General features: G+C 33.6%; 1 long non-coding RNA gene across 2 annotated transcripts in view; it reads left to right on the top strand.

Moving 5' to 3' along the window:
* Positions 1 to 24,185, top strand: part of LOC116668115 — a 69,286-nt gene extending 45,101 nt beyond the window's left edge. Inside the window, exons 2-3 of one of the 2 annotated variants that reach the window (XR_004325187.1) lie at positions 21,979 to 22,092; positions 24,050 to 24,185. This is a non-coding gene — a long non-coding RNA (uncharacterized LOC116668115). Of the gene's footprint in view, positions 1 to 21,978; positions 22,140 to 24,049 lie in introns of both variants that reach the window. The other variant, XR_004325188.1, reaches the window with a different exon arrangement.
* Positions 24,186 to 24,582: the final 397 nt, after the last annotated feature.

Consider the following 24,582-nt stretch of genomic DNA (forward strand, 5'->3'; position numbering starts at 1 on the left):
AAAATGTAGCATCGTATAAGTCAAAGCAGACTTTGAGAAACATTGCAAGATAAAAAAAAAAAAGAGTGCCAAAGACAAGAGCTTAATTTTGAACAGAAGGATGGGGAAGAAAAAAAGTTTGTGGATTGTAGGAACTGTTGGAATTAAAGATGAATGTCAACCAAGTAGTAACATTGATTAAAATAGGTTTTTCTTTTTTTTTTTTTCAGATCATCTAATTAATAAAGTCAGTAAATTTCTGTTGTTCTGCGTTCCACTGAAGCTTCTTGCATGATTTGACATGTTGGCTTTTCCTTCCTTCCTATATTTTGAAATACCTCTTCTATTTTGATCACTTCATTCTTCTGACCCTCCTCCTCTCATTCATAATAGCAATGATTTCCAACTCCCTCAATCCCTTGAGCAAAGGAATTGTCTTCTCTAAGTGGTTTCAATAACTAGATCACAACTCCTTCACACTCTACTGTATTTTAGTAATATCAGTAGTATTTTTCTAGAGTATCTTTCTTTCCCTGAGTTTTCCGACAAGAAATTGCTGCATACAATTGAATAACGTCAATTACAACATGACCAACAAAAAGTTGTTACTAATCAGCTCAAATACCACTGTTTCTAAATAATTTGTTATTTTTAAACAAATTGTAACAAACACATGTTAATCCCTGCAATATGCTTGCTTGTCAATACACAAACAAGCTTTAGTGCGTGGGACACAGTTGGCATGCTAGAGATTATATAATACCCTTCAGCCTGCCTCATCTCGTACTGCACAATTTGCTTTATTCTTTGAATATTTGCGAGGAATATTCAGCAATATCCTTTGGGATGCTGTACACATGTGTTTGGCATTTTTCATGGGTACACAGCATGGTGGCATCAATATTTACTGTCCTCTCATAATGAGTGCAAGTTAAGTCTCCAGTATTTTTCATGGCTTGCTCGTAACAGTCTTAGTCACTCATACATGATGAGAATGATATAAATGATTTAAGACCAAGTTAATTTCATTTTAGGGAGCAGATGAGACTATGACATAGCCTAAGCCTATCATTGATATATTTAGACATCTCTTCTTTCGGCATTCCACGTTACTAAATATATTTCTTAATCCTTCCTAATTCAATTAAATGAGTTTTCTGCCACCCAGTTAGTCAGCCAGAGTAAAAAATGTCACAAACAGTCTATTTGGGCTCTTCTGCTCATTAATAGGACTCACATCTACCCAACTGACTAACAAAGCCCTGTCTGTAATGGACACTTTGAGATAAAAAAAAAATCATACAACAAATGAAAGAAAACAATCTGGAAAAATATATTGTTCAAGGGTAGAATTAACTAACTGGGATTCAGTTCATTGCTAGCAAGACATTAAGTCACTTGCTACTGTCCATGATCAGTTGTATACATGTGATTTTATCTAACAATGTAAGATTGACAAACTGGTGATACAACTGCAGCAAAATGTATTATTTTTTCTGCATCCTTTTCTTGCCTTATAGGCAAAATAATTGACTCTCTTAGACACTGTGTAATTTGATATTTATTAATAAAATATAAAATTATTCAATCCTTGGAAAGTTTGAAAAATAGTAATAATTTAGTGTAGGTTATGATTTTTAAAGTCAATTTCCTGAAATATTTTAAGTCATTAGCAGCAAAAACAATTTGCTTTTTCAACAAGCAAAATTAACTTACTTTAAATAAAAAATTGCAATTGTGTGTTTAACGTTCTTAGATTTGAAATACTTTTTCTCTTATGATCAAATAGGTAATAGAGATACCACTGTTTTTTTTTAACCACTGACAATTTCACATAGCAAAACCTCTCTCTAGATATCCTAGAGCTGTTTTAGTGTTTCATAATGAACTAATCAGTGAATTAGGTATAATAAAGAGTATAATTTTTACCATAGCAAAACTATTTTAATACCCTTCATAGATTTTTCTTAAACCATGGAACATAGCATAATTCCAGTATAATAAGATGGAATGGATATGCTGTTTCTGGAAATTGACTATTACTCTGGACCCAAATATTGTTGGGATTTGTCTATGTCTACCTGTTATAACATGAGCTGGACATTTAGTCAATATATGTTTATTTGCTCAAGCTAGACAACTAATCTAGAAAATGCAGTTTCTTTCGTGTTCCGTTTAACTTGACTGTCTCCACTGATCCCATTATGGGAGAACTGCCAAATCTCTGCCTCATCTGGGGCTATGGAGACAGCCCTAAGAAAAATGTATGGGAGTTGTTTTGTTGTGAGTTTTTAATCTTTTAAGTTTTCCACTGAAACTTGTTTCATTAAAATGGGAGAAACCTGTCAAAGAGCTGCCTCTGTAGTTTGTATTATTTCTTTAGATTTGGTGATCTGCTTTATGTATAGAATTCCCCCCCGTGACGGTTTATTGTACTTTCTAAGCCATAGCATTTCTGGCCATGTTTTGAATTTGCGATGACATTGTTTTGGTTTAATTTGACATCTAATGTATGTTTTAGATTAGACTGATTCTCACTTAAGGTAATATTTAATAATAGCCTGAGAATTTGAAAGATTTTCCCCCAGTCATATATAGAATAGTTACTAGGGATGCCAAATTATGCCACAAAAAATGTAATTTATTCCTTCAGTATCTGCTAATTTGTTATTTAAAAAATGAATATTTTGACTGGAGGCAGAATCTGTCCTTTTCCTTAGTGAAAAGTTATTTTCAAATTTTACCTTTGATCAAACTCACAAATACTTTAAAAAATGGATCAGTTTTTGCATGGTAATATTCCCGGGAATATAAATGTGTTGCTTCATTTCGTGACATTTTCTTTGAGAGTAGAACACTACGGCATGGCAAATGGAATTTTCTGAGCTTTTTGACTCCTTTATACTTGTTTGTTTTCTATTGTTCAAGATCTGAGTTACAATTAAGTTGTCTTTTTTGATTCTTTTTTCTTTTTTCCCCTAGTCATGAATTCTGGGCCTGTTAAGTGCTAGGACTGCACAAACGATGCCCAGGTTGTGGTCAAGAGCATTATTTAGTTATAAAAAGTTTAAAAATTAGTAATGACTTCGGTAATTCTCAGCTTGCGCTCCTTAACTCTTCAGGGGAAAGTAAACTAGGCTGTAAAGACTGGTATCGGATGATTAATTCAAGGTCACACAGGGAAGCAAGCATGGGAATCGTATGTTCTCAATAGTCTACTAATCTCAGTGAGCCTCTCGATAGCTGTGATAGATGGCCTGTACTTATTAAATACTTAACATCTATAGTAAATTATTTCAGAACTTGAAATTTAGAATGAAATACAATGGACTTTAGACTTGGTCTCTATTTTCAATAAAATTATAAGCTGATTGGAAAAGGAAGATGCTCACAGATGTTATTCCATTTAAGAACATAAAGTCCCTCATGCGTTCGTAAGATTCTAGACACTACGTTGAAGACCGAGGATGCAAAGATGAATGTCTTTGTATCTTCTACTCTTCTAAGACTTTTACCCTCAAAAAGAGAAAAGTGTGGTCAAAGAGGTAGCCATGCCACTTGATTACATTAGAGGAAGAAAAGAAGTGACATGAGAAGATAAGTTGAAAGTAAGTTGAAAAGTTAAAAACCTATCTGTGTAAATATCATTTTGTCTATATTTCATCAGAATCAAAATCCCATTTATCTGGATGGTAAATTTACTGAAGGAGGGGCCTACACCTGACACTGCTTTTGCATCCTCCGTGGGACCTATATTAGTGCTATGCTGTGCCACATACAGTCATCCTTAATATTTGCAGTGGGTAACTCCAAATGACTTCAACAACCCAAATTTTAAAATATTCTCCTGAAAATATGTTTGCCACTAAGAGTGAGTGACAGTGATTCCATGTATTTTCTAGCCGGTGATTCACTCCCATATGTTGATCACCCAGATCAAATAATCCAGGTATCAGAAAAAATTCCAGATTTTATGTAATAAAGATCTTTTTGCTCATTTATGGATAACCAAAGCTTGAATGTAGTGTTACTGAATGTCCGGATAGCAGTCAGTGAACATTTTGATACTCAACTAAAGGCCATATGTTCAGGGATTATTTCTATAATAAATTATGGTGGAAGTATAGTATGAAGCACACAGAATGATACATTTCAGTGAATTAGCATTTCTGACTGGTTTAAGACTCTTTTATTCTTCTCCAGTTTACTTCACCTTTAAATTTCCTAAAATTCTGGGCACTTCTTATATAAATGTATTATAAACACTTCCTGCCATCTCTCACAAATGCTAGAAACCCGTGCTGTTGTTGGGCCTCATGAAGAAAGATCTGGCTTTAATGCTTTAACCTGAGTTCAAACTCAGCTTTGCCACCAACTGTATGATCCTGAACACGTAGACTTAAACCCTGCTAACTTCAACTCCTCATCTGTAAAATGTGCAAAGTAACACTGACCTTATTTTAAAGGTTATTTTAAAGGTTAGATAACACAGGATAAGCAAACCAAAGCGTGCCTACCCCTCATGGGGTAGTAATTTCCTCCTGATGCTTAAGTTATAATATTAAAATGAGCACACTCAAATTAAGAGGTCAGATGTACCATCCAATTTAAGCACTGTTTCACAATGTACAAATGACAGTGTTGTTGTTTTACTTGGTCTGATACAAAACAGGTATTCAATAAATATTTTGAGTGAATAAACTGAATAAACAGTTATGGATAACTAAAAAAAAATCTTCAACAAAGTGATCTTTTGTGTTCTATATTTGCTAACAAATTAATTTCAAAGTACGAAAATAACAAATAATATTATATAGAACTTTTTGGCCTTTACTTATTTGCAAATAAATTAGATGTATGTTAGCTTATCCTCTAGAGATGCAGTGACCCTGGTTTCAATTCCCAGTACCTCCATCAAAAAATAAAAAAAGTAAAAAGTAAAAAAAAAAATTTGTTTTTGAAGGCAAGCCTCTCTGTGATGGTACAAATGTGGCAGCTCGTTATAATTGCCTGAGACTTGCCATCAACTTCACAACTTAGTGCTCTTATAATGATAATAACTATATTATTCGTGATGTGGTGTTTGTTTAACTAGTTTTGTTAAACTGAAAGATCAGAAGTGATAACTTCATGCCATCCATTGATGAAACAGCTGTGAGAAGGAAAAAGAAAATCTGTTTCTAATATAAGCCCAGATGAATTAAGAGAGATTAAATTACCTTCAAATATATTTACCACTCCATCTTGGGTGAGGTCATTTCCTAAAAAATTGTTGGAAAAAACTACAATTTAACACCTAACTTCAGCTGGTAAGTAATTCTCTTTCCTGTTTTTAGAGCATACTTAGGAAAGAGGGGGGGGGAATCTATAAATCCTCAAGTGACAAAGAGATTAGTGGTTTTGATCATTAACAGCCTTTGGAAAAATACAAAATCACTATGTGGCACAACTGATGTGCAAACTTGAGCATCATGTTTAAAATGCACCAAACTGGAACATAAAAGCTTCCATGCTTCCAGAATAAGTAGTCATGCGTCTTATCTCAAAAGCCAGTTATTTGTAGCTTTCCGCTGGGCTGATTGGAGGGAAAAACAAAGCTGAAGGAATTTCCTGAGTAAGAAAGAACAAATGGCAACTGTGTTATGATACCAAGAGTGAAAAATAATTAACTTAATAAAAGCTTTGATACTGTGGAAGATGAAAAGTTACCAGGCTTGCTTTGAGCACTTGGGTAAAACTTTATGTGAATTAGTAATTTCCTGGCAGTCAGAATTTGCATATAGAACATTTTAAATGTCACGACAGTGCTTCCCACAATGCCTTCAACATGGAGAGCCCACAATAAATAATCATTAAATAAATGAAAGAATGAAAAACAATTCAGTGGGTCTAATTTTCTATTAAAATGCATTGCAGGCTATATCCTCTGGTTCTGATGAGTTCTTTTTTCTATGGGACACGTTTTGAATGTTTTCTCTCTTTTGTGGCAGGAGAGGCCCATTTCGATTTGTTTTGTTTTGTTTTGTTTCTGAAGTTTGCACATGTTGAACATCTGGATGTTGTAGCATCAAAGTCAGTTGACACAGCAAGCCAATAGACAGTATTTTTGTTCATAACCAAATGAGATGCATGATTGCCTTTTATCAAGCTGCTTCTTACTCAGTGAGAAGAATCAGTCTCTGATCAATAAATAACAAATCATCTGTTTCATAAATCAGACCTGTCAAAGCAAAGCAGCAGCTCGTGCTGGGGATGCTCTTCTGTGGTTGCTTGGGCCTGCTAGCATCTGGTTAATAAAAAGGGCTTCTTACGCATTTGACAGTTGTTTGGATATTCTATTTCAGCACTGTTCAAGTTTACCAGCCATTCAGACTTACTACCTTTCTTCTCCGTTCTTCCTTCCTCTGTACCTCTGTGCTGAGAGTCTTAGCTCATGTGAAGGAAAAGAACTGAGTAGACAGAAAGGAAAATGAATGAATGGGCTTTCAATTGCCCATGTGATTTTTTTTTTAGGTTCATCTTTGCTAAAATCACTATGTTTCTTCCAGCTACATGTAGTTTCCATTGTTTGATCATGAATTTAGTGAAATTTGGGAAATTACTGATCATGAACCTAGGCGGTAATAGCTTGTAAACCCATGTCATAGTTTTCTCTTTCATATTTATTCTTCTGTAAATAATAGTAATATTAACAGCTAACATTTGTTAATATCCTTCTTGCTGGTGGCTGTTATTGATTCTCAATCCTAAGATGGCCTCTTTTAGATCCTATAAAAATCTTTTGAAACAGGTTCTGTTATTATCGCTATTGAAAGATGAGAAACAAGTTAACTTGCTAGCTCAAGTTCATGTACATAGTGTGAAGACCCAGTAAGTCAAATTCTAAGCCCACATTCTAAATAATTATCTCTCAAATTCATTCTTTCTATCTTGCTTCTCATCCTTTCTATGTCAAATTCAATATTTCCTCCAATGCCCAGAGTATTTCTTTTAAGAACTGATTTCATTCATTCTAGATGTGTCCAATTCCTGCAGGCTTTATGGATATGCTATATACCAAACTACACAGTACTCACTCTTGAATTGTTCCCAATTTATTCATCTATGAGTTCTGACATACTATGTTATAAGTTTTTTTGAGCAAAACTTACATTTATTACTTCCCGTCAACTCTATTTGATATATATTAGTGTGTTTATGTTAATCCTAAACTGCTAATTTGTCCCTCCCAGATCACTTTCCCCTTTTGTAACCATAGTTTATTTTCTATGTCTGTGAGTCTATTTCTATTTTGTAAATAAGTTTATGTGTATCATTTTTTAGATTGTATATATAAGTGATACCACATGACATTTGTCTTTGACTTACTTCATTTAATATGATAATCTCTAGGTCCATCCATATTGCTGCAAATGGCATTATTTCATTCTTTTTATGGCTGAGTAATATTCCATTGTATGTATATACCACATCTTCTTTATCCAGTCATCTGTTGATGGATATTTAGTTTCTTTCCATGCCTTGGCTATTGTAAATAGTGCTGCTATAAACATTGGGATGCATATACCTTTTCAAACTAGTTTTCTCTGGACATATGTACAGAAGTGGGGGATTGCTGGATCATATAACTCTATTTTTAGTTTTTTTTAAGTAACCTCCATAGTGTTCTCCATAGTGGCTGCACCAATTTATAATCCTACCAACAGTGTGGGAGAGTTCCTTTTTCTCCATACCCTCTTCAGCATTTATTATTCATTGATTTTTTAACAATGGCCATCCAGACTGGTATGAGGTGATACCTCATGGTAGTTTTGACTGGCATTTCTCTGATAATTAGAAATGTTGAGCATCTTTTCATGTGCCGGTTGGCCATCTGTATGTTTTCTTTGGAGAAATGTCTATTTAGGTCTTCTGCCCACTTTTTGATTAAGTTGTTTATTTTATTTGTTTATTTGTTTTGTTTTGTTTTGTCTTCATATTAAGTTGTGTGATCTGTTTGTACATTTTGGAAATTAATCTCTGGTCAATAGCATTGTGTGCAAATATTTTCTCCCAGTCAGTGTATTGTCTTTTCATTTTGTTTCTTTTGCTGTGTAAAAACTTTTAAGTTTAATTAGGTCTCATTTGTTCATTTTTGGTCTTATTTCCATTACTCTAGGAGATGGATCTGAAAAATATTGCTGCAATTTATGTCAAAGAGTGTTATATGTTTTCTTCCAGGAGTTTTATAGTATCAAGTCTTAAGTTTAGGTCTTTAATCCATTTTGTGTTTATATTTGTATATGATGTTAGAAAATGTTCTAGTTTCATTCTTTTACATGTAGCTGTCCAGTTTTCCCAGTACCACTTACTGAAGAGATTATGTTTTCTCCATTGTTTATTCTTGCATCCTTTATCATAGATTAATTGACAAGAAGTGTGAGGGTTTATTTCTGGGCTTTCTATCCTGTTCCATTTAGAGATATGTCTATTTTTATGCCAGTACCATGCTGTTTTGATTACTGTAGCTTTGTAGTATAGTCTGAAGTCAAGGCATGTGATTCTTCTGGCTCTGTTCTTCTTTCTCAAAATTGTTTTTGTTTTGGCTATTCAAGGTCTTTTGCATTTCCATGAAAAGTTTAAATATCTTTGTCCTAATTCTGTGAAAAATGCCATTGGTAATTTGATAAGGATTACATTGAATCTGTAGATTCCCTTGTGTAGTATGATCATTTTAACACTTGATGTTTTCTAAACAAAATGTTTTAACAACATTAACTCAGTGGTTAAGAATAGAGTCTGATAAAGCCCTCTACCAACATCATTTAACTTCCATTTTTATTAAGAGTGTTTGATATTATTCACCATGACAACAGGTGAGCTAAGTTATTTCTCTTTTTCTCCTTTGGAATCTTTGCATTCATTTTTCAGTCTATGTTCAAACATTTCAGGGATGACATTTGGGTGTCTTGCTTCCCTGACTGATTATTCTAGACTACAAGTAAAACTCTTGCAAAAAATCCAGAAGGGAGCAAGAGTCATTTCTTTTTTCTCCATGATACAAAGCTTTTGTTTTTCTTCTCTCTAGTACATCTCTACTCATTTCCTATTTTATTTCTTTCCAAAACCTTTCCTTATAGCACTTCATCCCAGAGTCCAACTATAAACATTGGCTTTCTTGTTAAGAATATATATATATATATATATATATATATAGCAGTTAAGATCATGGATTTGGATGAAATTGCCTATTCAGCTGTATAACTTTGAGCAAGTTACTTATTTCACCTCAGTTTCCCTTTTTTAATGTGAAGATTATAATACCCACCTAATAGGGTTGTAATAAAAATTAAGCAAGCTAAGATACTTTTCTAAGGCATTTACACCAGAACCTGGCACATTGTAAATGCTGTAAAAGTATTTGCTAAATGAATAAATATTTCTGGTTTTCTCACTATCATTCCTGCACTCTAGCACTTTTACTGCACAATTAAAGAGTTAGTTTTTAGAGACAATGGGCAAGTCATCTTTCATTGATAGTTTTGTTCCTTTTTTCACATCCAAACAAGCAGTTAAGGTCAATATGCCTGTGTTTCAGTACTTGAGGGTGTCTGTTGCCTATGAATCTCGAATTCCCCAATGTCCCTTCTGAGAGCAGAGCTCAGAAAGACTTTGGGATTAAACATTGTGTATTTTATGAACTCTGACAGGCAGCTAATTATATCTGGCACATGCCTCTTGTCTTGTTAGCTTTCTGGTTTGGCATCATTGGTATTGCCTGTCTTTTTTCTCTTGAATTTAATCCATCTTTGGAGACAACACAGTGCAACTATTTCCTACTACTCATTGTATTCTTTAAACTTAATTAACTTCTTATTAAATTGGGCTTCTGTCTCATTCACCTCATTCATTGACTCTCCAAGTAATAAGTCACTTTAAACAACATCATATGCACTATGCTTAGATAATCAAAATTGATAATTTCCATGTCTAAATCATATATATGTGTATATATATATGTGAGTGTGTGTGTATATATATATATATAAAATTTAAACTGAGAAACTTCAGAGTTAAAGCTTATTCCAGATGGCATTCATGAAGCAGTCTCACACAAATGACTCATGGCAGGTGCATAAATATACATTCTCTTCATCCAGTTCACAGTGCCAAAGCCCATTTTTCTTATTACTTATAGTGATGCTTTTCTACTGAGCCAATTTGTTCAGTGTATCTTCATTCAGCCAGAGACTGAAATATTCCCCCCAGTTGCCTGGGCCAGTGTGTTTCAAAGGAGGACACTTTCTTATTCATCTCAAGTATATTATATGTTTTTATCTACATTTGAATACTTTAAAACATCTCATTAATCCCTATAAGCTATAAAGGGGCATGTTATTGCTACATTCTAGTTGTTGGAAGTATGGAACATTTGATGTTTATAAAACCAGATTTTGTCCATTTTTTAAAAAATATATGGATGCCTAGAATCCAGTAAAGAAACGCTAAAGTTTGGATCACATTCTGAAAGAAGAATATAATAAAACTAAGAAATCAGTGTTAGAACTAGAGCTCACAGCAGGATGGTATAATGATTCCTAAATTTATTCTTTTAAACTTTCTTTTTTGGAGGGGGGTGGTATTTGATCTTAAAAATTGCAAACTCCTTTCTATTTTCAAAGTTCTTGTATATCTTCATTGCTGCTTTTCTCCTCTCCTCAAAGCCTCATAGTTCACCTGATTTATTTCCTACTTTTATTATAGAAAACTTCAAAACATCAAAAAGTTTAAAGAATAATTTAATAAATGCTGGTATTCCAATACTAAGATTTGTAAATTTTTAATATTCGTCATATTTTGTCCAGACCTCCTTTTTAAAAGACTAAACCTTACAGATGTTTTTGGAAACTCTATAGGTATCTCTTTGCAATCCCATTTTGCCCTTCTTCCTTCCTTTGACACAGCCATCGTCTTGAATTTTGTATGCACCATTCCCATGTGCATGTTGCTACTTTTACTATGTATCTGTATAGCTATAACAATGCATGTTATTGATTTGTGTGTTCTCAAGTTTTGATAAAGTGAATCATATTATGTATTTTATAAATTAAATTGAGTTTTTATTCAGCTTTGTTTTTTGTGAGATTTATCCATGTGGATGTGCACAGTTCTAACTTTTTTCAGTTTAACAGCTTTATGATATTCAATCATATGCATTTACCACAAAATCCTTGTATATTACGTTCTCATTTTCCTTTTGAGAGATAGTTGTTCCCAGTTTTGACCTTTGTATACAGTGCCGTAAGGAATGATCTTGTTTGTGTTTCCTTGAAGAAATACTGCATGGAATGTTTTTTAGGAGTGGAGTTACTGGGTTGAAGAGTATACTCTGGGTTTCTTGAAGATTGTCAATTTCCTTACTAATATGTCTCTGTTTACATGACTACTCTCTGGGTATAAACCTGTTTTATCACATTCTCCCCATGCGATCTTTGTTTTTTACCAAGCCGATGAATATAATATTGTATTTTTAAATTCACATTTTTCTAATTTCAAGGGAAGACAACCATATCTGTAAAATGTTCTTCAAATCCTTTGACCCTTTTTTGATTGGGTTGTCTTTTGCTTTTGACTTATAGAAGTGCTTTGTATAGTCTGAATAATATTCCTTTGTTGATCATACATACGATGTGCAAATATTTTCCCCCAGGCTATATCTATGTGCATGGTGCATTAACATTACTTTTCTTTTTGTTACTATTGTGTTTAAATGTAGCCATATATATCAATATTTTCCTTTATGACCGTGGTTTCTAAGTTCTGTTTCAAAATCCTTGTATATTACCAGTTGAAAAGATATTCCCCTAGGTTATTCTAGAATTTAAAAATTTGGCCATTCACTTTTACAAATAAAATCTATTTTTCCTGCATAGTATGTGGTACAGATAAACAACTGACCCAGAATTATTTATCGAATAGTTGATGCTCCCTCCTCTGTCATTTCCATCTAAGTTCCATAAGTGCAAAATTCTAGATTTTTTTTGAAGTTCTACTGGTTTGATCATTTATCCCAGATTAAATAACATAAGGTCTTAAGTTTTAAGGCCTGAACATTTTTTAGCTACTTGTAAAGAATTCCCTTGACTCTATTATTATTGAAAATCTTTTTTGTTATTCTTTATTTTTGTTCTTTGATATATGAATTTCAGTATTGGCTTGTAAAATTTCAATAAACAGCTACAGAGATTTTGATTGGTATTGCGTTACATTTATAGACTAACTTGAACGAATCTCATATCTTTAGAAAATTTTATCTTTCTACCCACTGATTTGACATATCCCTTCATATATTTAGATTTCCTTTTATTTCTCTTATATTTTATCTTATAAAGGAAAATACGTCTTTAGAAAAATGTATTTTTAGAATTAGTCCTACCTAGATATCTTGTAAATTTCATTGCTGTTGTAAATGTTATTTTATTCTTTTAAAGTTCCTATATATTTATTGACAGTTTATGGATGCTATTAATTTGTATTTGTTTATTATGCCAAATTCACTTGTTAGAGTTACTTATTTCTCTATTGATTCTCTTAAATTTTCTTGGTAAAAAAATCTTAGCAAGTAAGAACAGGTTTGCTCTTTTTTTGTTCTCTTTTCCACTGATCACTCTCTCTTTCCTTCTCATTTATTACTGCAAGAACTAGGACCTCTTTTAATATCAACATTTATCAGTCTTATAAGGATTTTACAAGACCTAGAAAAACATGATTCTCTTGGTGAAAATGTCTGATTGCATCCTCCCCCCATTAACACTTTATTTGTATTTCCCTATTTGATTTATCCATTGCTTCCCTCTGTGTTGCTAAGTAAATGAACCCAGGTTTAACAGGACAGAACAGCTATACCAAGTATTTTTTTCAGTTTTACTGAGATGTCATATAATTAAATTCACCCATTTAAAGTGTACTATTCAGTGACTCTTTTTAGCATATTCCCAGAGTTGTGCAATCATTTGACAATCTAATTTTAGAACATGTTATCACCCCCAAAAGAAACTTCAAAGCTATTAGCAATCACTCCCCATGTACCCAATTGCCAAGCTCCAGGCAACTACTAACCTACTTTATGTCTCTATAAATTTGACCATTCTGGGCTTTTTATATAAATAAAATCATATAATATATGACAGGCTTTTTTCACTTAAACTTTGCATAATGTCTTTAAGATTCATCCATGTTATAGTATGAGTCAGTCTTTCATTCATTTTTCTTGCTAAATAATAGTCCATTGTATGAATATACCACAATTTATTTATCCATTCACTGTTAATGAAAATTTGTTTCTACTTTTTGCTATTGTGAATTGCCAGTATGAACATTTGTGTACAAATTTTGGGGTAGATATATGATTTTATTTCATTTGAGTGCATACTTAGAAATGGAATTACCAAGTCACACGGTAACTCCATGTTTAACATTTTGAGGAACTTTTGGATGATTTTCCAAAGTAGCTGCACAATTTTACAATCCTACTAGTAATGTATTAGGGTTGCAATTTCTTCAAATCCTTGCCAACATTTGTTATTGTCTGTTTTTTTTGTTTGTTTGTTTTGGTGGGGTGGAGAGAGCCTTCCTAGTGGGAGGGAAATAGTGTATCATTGTTTTGTAAGTATTTTCTCTCGTTCTGTGGGTTGTCTTTTAATTTTTTTTTAATTGTGGCCTTCAAAATTCAGAATTATTTAATTCTGATGAAGTCCAATTGTTCTGTTTTTGTTTTGTCACTTGGGTATTTAGGGTCATATCCAAGAAATCATTAGTTAACCCAAGATCATAAAGATTTACTTCTACATTTTTCTCTAAGTTTTTAAAAAAATAATTTTAGCCCTCACATATATGTCTATGACCCATTTTTAGTTCATGGTTATGTATGATGTAAGGTAGGAGTCCAATTTCACTTTTCGTGTCTAGGCATTCAGTAGTCTCAACACCATTTGTTGAAAAGATTATTCTTTTTACATTAAAAAGTCTTGGCATAATTGGCAAAACTCAATTTATCATAAATGGAAGCTAGAATCTAAAGTATATTCCTTTGATCTCTTTATTTATCTTTAGGTCAGTACCACACGGTTTTAATTACTACAGCATTCTAGTAAGTTTTGCAATTAGAAAGTGTGAGTCCAGTAATTTTTTTTTTCAAGAATGTTTGGCTAATTTTTTTTTAGGTTCCTTGGAGTTTTAAGATCAACCTGTCAATTTCTTTTTTTTTTTTTAAATCAGCTGGAATTTTGATAGGGATTATGTTGAATCTCTAGATCAATTTGGGGAATATTTTTATCTTAACAATATTTATTCTCTGATCCATGAACGCGGGATGATCTTCCATTTATTTGGGGCTTTAATTTCTTTCAACGTTTTTGCAGCTTTTAGCATACAAGTCTTACACTTCTTTAATTGAATTGATCGCTAAGTATTTTATTTTTTGATACTTTTATAAATCGAATTGTATTCTTAGTTTTACTTTTGGATTGTTCATTGTTAGTGTACAGCTGATTTTTGTGCTGTGATCGTGTATCTTGCAACTTTGCTGAGCTTACCTATTAGTTCTAGTAGTTTTCAATGGAATATTCAAATCATGTCATCTGAAAATAAAGGTAGCTTTACCTCTCTATTTACAATACCATTACCGTTACTTACTTTTCTTGTCTAATTCCTGTGACTAAAATCTGAGTATAATGTTGAATAGAAGTGATGGAAGCAGACACCTTTGTCTTGTTCCTGAGCTTAGGAAGAAAGCATTCAGCCTTTCACTGTTAAGTGTGGTGTTAGCTATAGGTTTTTCATGATACCTTTTAACAGGGTGAGGAAGTTCCCTTCTCTTCCTTGATTGCTGAGTGTATTTTATTACAAAAGGGTATTGCATGCTATCAAATACTTTTCCTGTGTCTATTGAAACATCATGTGGGTTTTATTCTTTATTATATTAGTATGGTGTATTTCCTTGGATTGCTATAACAAGTTACCATATACTCTTTGGCTTGATGTAATGATCCTTTTTGCCAAATAAGATTATATTCATATGTTCTGAGATATGGACATGTTTTTTGGAGAGGATACCACAGGACCCATCACATATGGTTTAATATACTGAATGATTTTTTTGGAAATTGAAGCAACCTTGAATTATTGCATTCCTGGGATAATTCCCTCTTGGTCCTGGTGGATAATCTTTTTTATATGCTGTATTTTGTTTAGGAACTTTGTGTCACTATTCATATGAAATATTTTATCTTCGGTGTTCATTTCTTGTGATGTATTTCCCTGATTTTGGCATCAAAATCATAATGAATTGGGAAGAACTCATTCCTTCACTCTTCACCCTCTCCTACTTTTCTTCTTCGGAAGAGCTTTTGAAGGAATGGTATTTATTACTCTTTAAATGTTTGATAGAACTCAACAGTGGTGTGTTCCTGGATTGGGCTCTTCTTGTGGACCGCGTTTAAATTTCTTATTCAATCTCCTTACTTGGTTTACATCTATTCAGATTTTTTATTTCTTATGAGTCAATTCTAGTTTTTTGTTTATTTTTTGGAATGTTTACATTTCATCTAAGTTATGTTATTTGTTGACATATGGCTGTTCAGAGTGTTTCTTTCAAAAGTATTTTTTAAAGAAAAGTGAGATCCCCTCTTTTAATCCTGAGTTTATTAATTTGAATCGTCTGTCTTTTACTTAGTATAGGTAAAGGTTTATCAGTTTGTTGATGCTGCAGACAACCAACTGTTTGGATTCATTGGTTTTTATCTACTATTTTTCTATTTTCTATGTTGTAAATTCTTGCTCTAATAGCTCCTTTATTCTGATTTCTTTATATTTAGGTTGATCTTTACCCCCCGCCCCATTTTCTTAAGGTGGCATTTTAGCTTGTTGATTAATGTCTTTTTTACTTTTAATTATAGATATTTGCTTCTCCATTTTTCTTTCTAAGCACTGGTTTTTTGGTACCTGATGTGTTTTGGTATGTTGTGTTTGTGTTTTTGTTATGTTTCACGGTAATTTCAAATTTCTCTTGTGATTTCTTCTTTAATCGGTTATTTTAAAGAATATTGTTTAATAACCACTACATGTGAACTTACAGACTTTTCTTTTATTATTGATTTCTAGTTAAGTTCTATGTGCTCACAGAATGTGCTTTGTATGATTTCAATTTGTTTAAAGTTATTGAGGCTTGTTTTATGGCCTAACTTAAAATCAGTCCTAGAGAACATTCTATGTATTGAATGTGTATTCTGATTCTGTTGGGTGGATCTCTGGCTGTCTGTTGATCTAGATGACACGTATTATTCCTGTTGACCTTAGACCTTGTTGTCTATCAATTATTGAAAGTGGATTAACTGAGTCTCCAAGAATTATTGTTGAATTTTCTATTTCAATTCAGTCAGTTTTTACTCTAAGTATTCTGGGGATCTATTATTAGGTGTATATATGAATTAACCCTCTGTTATTTGAAATGTCCCTTTTTGCTATTGTTAAATATGTTTATCCTTTTTTATCTTTCATTAGTTTAGTTATTCCAGATTTCTTTGGCTAGTGTTTACATGGTATATCTTTTTCCAGTCTTTTCTTCTTTTTTTGATTATTTTTAAAAATTGAAGTTATAGTTGATTTACAATATTGTTAGTTTCCAGTGTACAACAAAGTGATTCAGTTATTTTTTTCAGATTATATTCCATTATAGATTATTACAAGATATTGAATGTAATTCCCTCTCTATATAGTAAATTATTGTTGCTTATCTACTTTATGTATAGTAATTTGTATCTGTTAATCCCATACTTCTAAACTGTACCTCCCTACCTCCCTACCTCCCTCAGTCTCCCTTTGTTAGTCATAAGTTTGTTTTCTATGTCTCCAAGTCTGTTTCTGTTTTTCTTTTCCATCACTTTATTTTTATTTGTAAATAAAGTGTACTTATTGTAGATAGTACATAGTTGGATCATGATTTTTGTCCATTCTGCCAATCTCTATGCTTTACTTGGAGTGTTTAATATATTTACTTTTATTATAATTACTTTTAATATAATTACTCTAAGTTAAGAGTCACATCTGTCATTTTGCTAATTGTTTTCCACAGCTCATATATCTCTGTCCATGCCTCATCACTGCCTTATTTTGAGCTCAAAAGATATTTTCTAGTACACTATGTAATTACCTTGTTCCTTTGACAGTAATTTTAGTTGTTTTCTTACTGGTTTCCTGAAGACTAAATGAGTTTCTTAACTTAAAACAATCTACATTAAGTTAATACTGACAATTTCAACAATATACAGAAATTATACTCCAATATAACTCTGCTTCCATCTCCTTCCTTACATCTTTATACATTGTAAGCCCATTAACAAAGCTTTATAAATATTGCTTGTGCTGCATTTATGTTTTTAATCCAGAGAGGAAAAGTTACAAACAAAAAATATATTTATACTGTTTTTCATATTTACCTATATGGTTAACTTTACTGGGCTCTCTTTTGCTTTGTGCAGATTTGAGTTACCATCTAGGGCCCTTACAATTTTTCTTAATGGCCTCCCCCTTAGTATTTCTCATGAGACAGGTCTGCTAGTGACAGATCCTCTCTTTTTGACTAACATTTTGAAGGATAATTTTTCTGGATACAGAATTTTTGGTTGGTAATCTTTTTATTTCAGCATTTTGAATGCCACTTCACTGCTTCTGGTCTCCGTGTTTTCCGATAAGAAGTCAGCTAAAGATCTTATTAAAGATCCCCTAAACATGATGTGTCATTTTTTTCTTGCTGTTGTCAAGATTATCCGTCTATGGTTATTGATAGCTGGAATATAATGTGCCAAGCTGTGGCAGTCCTAGAGTTTAATGTATTTGTGGTTTGTTGAATTTCTTGGATTTGTAGAATAACGTTGGTTTTTTTTAGAAACAAATTTGGAAAGTTTTAAGTCAATATTTCCTCAAATATTTTTTCCTATTTGTTTTTCTTATCTCCTTCTGAGACTGTCATTAGGCATAGGTTGATACATTTGTTGGTGTGCCAAAAAGCATTGAGACTCTGTACAATTTTCATCCCTCTTTTTTTCTTATTGGTCCTCAAACTGGAAAATTTTGATTGACCTAACTTCAAGTTCATTGATTCTTTCTTTGCCAGCTCAAATCTTCTGTTGAAATCCTCTAGTGAATTTTTCATTTTATTTATTGTACTTTTCAATTCAAGAGGATTTTTCTTTATTTCTTCTTTTAGAATTTCTATCTCTTTATTGACGTATAATACTGATGGTACATTGTGCTTATAATTCCTTTAAATTCTTTAGATAGTTTATTTTAGTTATTTCAAATTTATAACAGCTGCTTTAAAGTCTTTGTTTAATAAGTTCAACACCTGGACTCCTCTGAAGACTACTTTTCTCCCTAGGTACAGGCCATATTTTCCTGTTTCTCTATGCGTGTCATAATTTTTTGGCTGGACATTTTAGACCTTTAGGATTATATAATGTGTCAGCTCTGGAAATCATACCCCACCCCTACATTTTGATTTTGTGGCTGTTTTGTTGTTGTTTTTATTGCCGCTGCCGCTGCTGATGTTTATTTAGTTAATGATTTTCATGGACAAATTCTGTAAAGCTGGTATTCCCTGTGATGTGTAGCCACTGAAATATATCCTTGATTAACCTAGTGATCCATTAATGATTGGTCAGAGATTTCCTTAATTGCCTTGAACTGCTACATCTTTCACTCTTCATTAAGAAGCTCTGTTTGTCGGGACTTACCTTCAGTGTTCAGTTATTTGTATCTGTTAATCCTATATATCTATGGGATTATTATTCTTTACTTCTTACATGAGCAAGGCCTCAAAATCAGCTAGTGGTGACAGACTGAGGCCCTCTCGGTCTTTTCCAGAGCATGCACCCAGCCCCGCATACGTGCATGAATTTTAGAGCTCCGGAAGTACGTCAGAGCTTCTCAAAGCCCCTGTGGACATTTTGTTCCCTACGATCTTCCTTTTAAATTTTCAGTCAAGTTTTTACTTAAGCTAAGCTTGTATTGCAGCCTTAGGCAGCTCCCATGTTAAGCAGTCTTTGCTGAATGTTTTCTACAAACACTTTGGGGAGAGGTGTTTTCCTGCAGGGAAGGTTCCCAACCAGGTAAAACAGTAACAACATGCTATAAACAGGCCTTTCCAAGGAGCTGTCTTCAGGTCGATCAGATGATGAAAATGCTCTGGGGATGGACGTTCTGACGTCTGACCCTGGTCCTCCCTTCCAGTAGCTGCAGAGCTTCCAGTGTTCATAGCTACTAGGGTTGTGAGGCTGCCGGTTTTGGAGGGTTCTGCAGAGCTGAGAAGAGTGGGATGGGGAGAGGTAAAGCTGTAATGCCACAAACCCTGTTGTTCTTACCGAAAGTCAGCACCTTTTCTTGGATAACTATCTCATATTTTTACAAGTCTTTGATTAATTACCAGAGTTTGAAAAAGTTGACTTTGACAACTTTTGTCAATTTTTATGTTGTTTTTAGGGAGGAGTAGATTTGTGGAGGCCTCACCACCATTCCAACTCTAGGGTTTTAATAGTACTAAAAATATTGATTAATTAAACTGTCCATAATAGGAGCTGATTACATTAAAAAAGCCCTTGTCCAGAGAGGAACAATACTTTTAGGCGTCAGAGCAGAGTCACAGCCTTTAGCAAAATTAGCAGTGAATACTATCGAAATATAAACAGTTCAATACTAATAGAAGGCAATATACGCCAAGTCAAAAAAAGTCCAGAGCAAAACACTACCAGTCTTGTAAGGTTAAATTGGATTAACATGCTGCTAGAGTACAGGTTACACCAATCAAGATCCAAGACAGATTTAGAGAAAAATCAGTGTCCTGAGACACCTGAGGGAGATTATCACCTTGTCGTTAGTGCTGGGGTATCACAGCCCCACGAAGTGTTAAGAATAGATCTGGCTCTGTCTGGGACTTGTAACTACAGACATTCTGAATAAATATTCCTGAATTTATACACTGAGTCATATAATTTCACCTCACATAATTCACTGTTTCTGGTTTGTACCGTAACTGCCACTGGACAGCCTGGAGAACATCAGGAAGTAAAGAAGCAATTTTCAGGGGAAATCACAAAGGAATTCTGTTTCAGGACACAGAATGAGGTTTTACCACGGAAGCTAGAATTCTGGTCTGATGCTGTTACTCTTAGATGTAACACTGGGATATTTTGCCAGAAGAGACAGTCAAGACACAGTTATCAGCTCTATCAAAGTGATTTTAAACATTCCAGCTAATGTTAATCTCTCTACAGTCCAATGTGCCATATTCCTGAAATGTCTCTACTCTTTACGTTTGTGACAAACTTCTTTTCCATCTGCAACCAATTTTTAAAGAAATCATTTCTTAAATAAAATGCTTTCTAATAGGTTTTTAGGCCAATCAGTAGGCAAAACTTTGTCCAAATATATATTTTTCAAAGAGTTGAATGGTGGCTATAAATCCAAAATTTTGTTCAAAATGGTTATTTAAATACAATTAATCAAAATTAATAGTAACCAAATAACTGGTCTTTATCATATGTAAATGATTTGTACACCTTTTTTGATAAAATTTATCATGTATTGATTCTTGGTTTTGAATTTCCTTTCTCTTACGATTTCAGAATTTCTCATTAATGATCTTTAAAATATTTGGCAGTAGCTTTTCATTCCCATAGATTTTAGGAACTAATGATGTTCAGGAAGTGATGAAATTATAGAACTTTGTAACTCAAGCGTTTTAGAGATCGCATAATGCAACGTTCCCATCTCCTGTATGAGAGAGTACTGCTGAAGAGCTTGAGATGCTGAAGATGGCAAAGTGCATGACACTTTCAGTCCTTCTCTTCCTGTGTGCTCAGATACATCCTGACAACATGCTCCTTTTCCAAAATAATACTATTTATCTATTTGTTTATTTATCCATTTGTTACTGAAATTTAAAAGCTCAAAGTTGAAGTAGTGAAGTAATGGTGGCCCTTTTTCTTTTAAGAATTCTGGGGCTAGCTTAGAAATGTTGGAAATCTCTTTATATAAGTGTGGCCAAAGATGTTTTTAAATAAGTTGTTGGAAACAAAGGTAGGCTACCTAATCATTAGATTGAATGACACTGTTGATGATTCAAAAGATTAAAATGGTGTCCAGACAACCTTTGACTATTACTATGTGGTTGGAAGAATGATGATCCCCAATGCATTAATTCCCAGAACATGTGAATATGTTACTTTACATAGCAAAATGATTTTGCATATATGATTAAAGTTAAGAAGGCTGAGACAGGGAGATTATCCTGAATTATCCAGGTGGGCCCAGTTTAATCACATGAGTCCTTAAAAGTAAGAACCTTTCCTGACTGCAGAGAACCAGAAATACGGCAACATGAAAAGCACTTGACCTTGTGTGGCTGGCTTTGAAGTTGTAAAAGGGAGCAACAAGCCAAAGAATGCAAGTGGCCTCTAGAAGCTGGCAAAGGCAAAGAAATTTTCTCCTAGAGTCTCCAAAAATGAATGCAATTCCACTGATACCTGTACCTTGGGTCAGTAAGATCTGTGTCAGAATTCTGACCAAAAGAACTGTAAGATAACACATTTGTATTGTGTGGAGACATATGTTTGTGGTGAGTTGTCACAGCAGCAATGGAAAGCTAATACGTACCAAAAATCTCCATTTTATCAGCATGACAGGCACACCGATTCAGTACATTCATTCCAGGTTTAATTCTCTTTATCAAATGAGGAACATTCATTTGAAACCTAATATCAAAACAATGCAGAAGTGAAAAAATGGTGTGATTGTTATTGCTACAGTAGTAATTTATAAATCTGTTAGTTTAAATAGGACCAAAAAAAAAAAAAAAAAAAGATAAAGCATTCATAAGTTTGAGATCAGAATAGAATTAACAATATAATCAAAAAGGCTTAGATAATACAAAAGAATACCAGTATTTACCTTCCTGTTCTATTCCAGGTTTTTACAGAATGTTATGATAAGCTAAGACCCAAAGCTGTGAAAGCTTGTTGAAGCAACCCTTCACCCTCTGCTGTGGAGACCTCAGTGTACCCTTGACCCAGTTCTCCACAGGTATACACGCCTTGCTCTGAACTCTTGACTCAGAGTACGTTCTACAGGTGCGCAAGATCATAGCAACATTCCTAGCCTTTAAGAGATGACATTTCCAAATGTTTGAATATGAGGATCGTTTTGATTAAAGGGACAATTTGTGCATTTGAAATTAAAATGTTCATATTTGAATGAAAATTCATGTTTTTTCCATGAAGATGTACAAAGAGAAGTTATAAAAGACACGAATGTTCTGAAATCTCTTAACTTGATATTTCTCTCTCCCTTCTTGTTTAACAAGGAGAATGAGCAATGCAGAACCATATTAACGTATGCCCTAAGTAGATAGCTGTGTGGCACTTTATGGCAAGCTATTGACCTCCTTCAGTCTCTTTTGATCTATGTTTTCACCTTTCTTGTAACCTTTATGAAGAGTTGAATGATGTGCAGAAATTGAGTTCATCCCAAAATCAATGCCATTGAGTATGCTATGTGATCTCTCAAATATCATATAAAAAGGGGAACTCTAAGAGCATCATTACTGCCAAAGCTCTATATATTCTATTTAAGAGTATTTAGATTGGGTCTGATCTTTACTGAAAATTCGGATGAAGCTAAAAGTTACGATTTGGCCTATCAACATGTCAATTATTACAGAAATGGGACATTTACATTGCTTTTGTTCGCTATCTACAATAATACTTCATACAACCATGTCATTCTTTACTAAAGGGTCTCAGAGCTCTTTATATACATTTATTCCCTTATCTCAGTCCCAGTCCAGTGTGAAATTGAAGCATAGTTTTAACACTAAGATGTAATAGTGAGTTGATGACTGGGCTAAAGTATGAAATGACCCAATGCTTAAGTAAAACAATTTGTACACTGAAAGTAAAGTTATAAGGATACTTTTTCCTACACACAAAAAGAATTTTAAAGGTGTGGTTGCTTATTTTTAAGTTGTTTTTCTCTTTTATTCTTCTGCAGACTAGAGAGATCCTTAGGCACTAAAACTTTGCCTACCCAAAGCCGCTGTACAAAAGGAGCATGGCTGGCCTTCTAACTAGAATGTGTGTGTGTGGAGGGGGTGGGGATAGTAATGAGAGGTGGGAGGTGGTAAGCAATTTGAAAGAGTCATGCTTTGCATTTTTAAAATTAAAACTCTCATTTTCCTTCCTGCCTCTGGAGCATTCTTCACACCTTCAATGCTCCAAGGTGTGAAAAGTGGGTACGAGAGCCTCCAATCCCAGCGCGCAGACCCAATGGCAGTGGTTTTGTTCTCTGTATTTAACTTCCTCCTTTCAGAAAGATTGGCAGTTTGGATCCATTCAATCACCAAAAAGTGTCCAAATAGATATATGTATCTGTTTCAAAGTGCTGTTGAATTGTATTCATCAAATGCAACTGCAGTTGAGTGCTTTCACAGAGAGAAAATTTGAAATGGCCATGAGATAGTGACTCAGTTTTTCTGGCAACTTGCTTACCACCCAACTTGAGGTTCACATATTTTGTTGTATCTTTTACTTTTCCTTTCTTTCCTTTTTTTTTTTTTTTGTTTTTGTTTGTTTGTTTGTTTTTATTTTTGCTTTAGCTCACTCAGAAGAGGGGCCCCATCAATCTCTGGCACAAAAGATGTTGGTAGAAATGGAAAACCACTATGGTTTTGCCTGCTGATTCTATGTTTATTTTTATTTGTTTTGATTTGGTTATAAATAGATTCCTCTCTTTATTTCACTGGTTCCAGTTCAGTTTGGTAATACTGCCATGATTAAAAGACTGATTTGAGTTATAAATAGATATCCTTCAATTTTTATATTTTGTAGTTTTTCATACTTTTCAGTTTTTCAAGGATAATTCTGTTTTCCCTTATGCAAATTCGGTATCTAAGAAAAACTATACCTTAGAAAGTTGGTTTAATGTGCATTGATTTTCTGTTTATACACTTTAATGGAGAGCCTTTTTTTTTTTTTTTTTTCAGGCACTGAAGATTGATAGAGCCTTGTCTTTGTTCTCTGGCTGCTTATGGCAATCGTCTGTTGATTACTAAAAAGACAAGATAAGGAAGTAAAATAAGCAGAATTTTCTCTAAATTTATTGCTTAAAATAAATCGGTAAGCCAGAACCCAGTGTTTCTTTTACTTGCATGTACGGGAAATGTCTCTCTCAAAGAGTGTGAAGAAGGTGTAATAAGAACAAAGGCTATTTCACACTTATTGTTAAAAACAGTCAAACCTGAAACCCCTACGTGTCACAGAATATTGTGGAAGGGGCGCTAGGACATTTTTCAATGATTTGGTCATCAAACACGCAGTGTTTTATTGGCCCCCTTACTGCGCACAACACAAGTTAATATTTACGAGGTTCAAGCAAACTAATGGGCAAGATTTCAAGGAACAGTGCTGGTGCGAGTGCCTGAAAACTTCATTGCCAACATTGGAGGAGTTACTGAGGGGGAAGGCGTGTAACCTAAGTCCCGTTATAAATGGACCTAAGGAGAATCCCCACTGATAA

Source organism: Camelus ferus, chromosome 13 (genome assembly GCF_009834535.1).
Source record: "Camelus ferus isolate YT-003-E chromosome 13, BCGSAC_Cfer_1.0, whole genome shotgun sequence".
NCBI classification, from domain to species: domain Eukaryota; kingdom Metazoa; phylum Chordata; class Mammalia; order Artiodactyla; family Camelidae; genus Camelus; species Camelus ferus.